Source organism: Eutrema salsugineum, unplaced genomic scaffold, assembly GCF_000478725.1.
Source record: "Eutrema salsugineum unplaced genomic scaffold, Eutsalg1_0 scaffold_7, whole genome shotgun sequence".
Classification (NCBI taxonomy): Eukaryota; Viridiplantae; Streptophyta; class Magnoliopsida; order Brassicales; family Brassicaceae; genus Eutrema; species Eutrema salsugineum.
The window spans coordinates 5,939,101-5,940,790 of record NW_006256486.1 but is presented as its reverse complement, the minus strand read 5'-3'; the positions used below and the strand labels follow the sequence as shown (position 1 = coordinate 5,940,790).

The window sequence follows — 1,690 nt, the reverse complement described above, 5'->3', positions numbered from 1 at the left end:
CCACCCTGTTCAGCAAGCAAATCAACACCGAAGACAAGCCCGAAACCATCGCATAGCTGATTTTGATGCACCTACTAAAAATTTTCAGGACCGATCTGCAACTCAAGTTCCATTTCCGAACCGGAATGAGTTTGAAGTCAAGCCTCAAATCATCTCATTGGTGAAGCAAAACCAATTCCATGGAGTTCCTTCTGAACACCCAATGGACCATATCGAGCTCTTTGAAGAAATCTGCAGCATGATGAGAACAAACCAAGTTCCACCAGAATATTTAAAGTGTAAGTTGTTCCCTTTTTCATTAGCAGATAAAGCTCACCGTTGGTTGAAATCTTTGCCTGCAGGATCGATTACTAATTGGGAAGAGTGTAAAACTGCTTTCTTGAACCACTTCTATACTAAGTCAAGGTCGAATCAGTTGAGAACAAAGATCTCAAACTTTCAACAAGGGCCAACTGAATCTTTCTATGAAGCCTGGGAACGTTTTAAGGAGTATGAACGTGATCGCCCTCACCATGGATTTCATGGATCAAGCCTGCTAAGCACATTTTACCGAGGTTTGCAACCAAAATACAAAGTTTCACTTGTAACAGCTAGCAATGGAGATTTTGGACAAAAGACGATAGCCCAAGGAAGAGCCCTCATCGAAAATTTGGCTCAAGCCAATAGCAATGATTGTCCCGAAAATGATCGATCGATGAAGCAAGCCGGAACAGACAACAAGGAGATAACCGAGTTGAAGAACATGATGAGCCAGCTTATGAAGAGCAACAATCGTCCAATCCATGCTTGTGAGACCAACAATGGCGCAGAAAATGAAAGATCTAGTGATATTGATCACATTAATTAGGCCTTTCAAGAAGAAGATGTGAACTATGTAGGAGCACTGGTGTCATATCAAAATCGTTCCAACAATGGCTTTAACAACAACTTCCGGAATGCAAATTACAACAATCTCTCTTACCGCAATCCAAATGTGGAGAATCCTCAAGATCAGTACTACCCACCTCAGCAAAAATCCTTCCAAAACAAGTTTCAAGGTGGAAACTTCGGAGGAATAGTACCATATCAACCGCGACAGCCATATAACTACCAAGGTACGGGTTTTAACAATCAATTTGTACAACAGCAGGGAGTCACGACGAACCAGCTAGCTTCACAAATCGGTAGACTTGAACAGTCCATCCAACAGCTCGTTATGACGAACGAAAAAGCATCTACAGACGTGAACGTGAAAGTCGACTGCATGTACAATGATCTGAACGGTAAGTTTGAATCTTTATCTTTGCACGTCAAAAAGTTAGACGTGCAAGTCGCCCAAACAGCCGACTCTATGAAGAGGCAAAGTGGAGTTCTTCCAGGAAGAGTTGAAGATAACCCTAAGAGGTTTTGCAATGCCATAACCACATTGCCCGAAGAAGAGGCCAGAACCGATGGAAAGAAAGAAGAAACCCCAATCTTTGTACCACTGTACAAGGATGTCGATGCCGAGCAGCCACCATTTAAGGTACCTGAACGATCACTGTTTCAAAGGCTTACAAAAGCCGATGATCCGGGACGTTTTGTTTTCCAATGTTTCATTTCAGGAATCAAGTTTACAGACTGCCTGTGCGATTCCAGAGCCAATGTCAACATCATGTCTAAGACATTTGCCGAGAAATTCGGCATAAAAACCTTAAGGACATCGACGGTT

The 1,690-nt window shown here is 42.5% G+C and overlaps 1 non-coding gene across 1 annotated transcript; it reads right to left on the bottom strand.

Annotated features, from left to right (window-relative positions):
* Window positions 1-413: 413 nt before the first annotated feature.
* On the bottom strand, window positions 414-519 carry LOC112083210. The gene has a single exon (XR_002897507.1). It is a non-coding gene; the product is annotated as a small nucleolar RNA R71 (small nucleolar RNA).
* Between the last annotated feature and the right edge of the window lie 1,171 nt (window positions 520-1,690).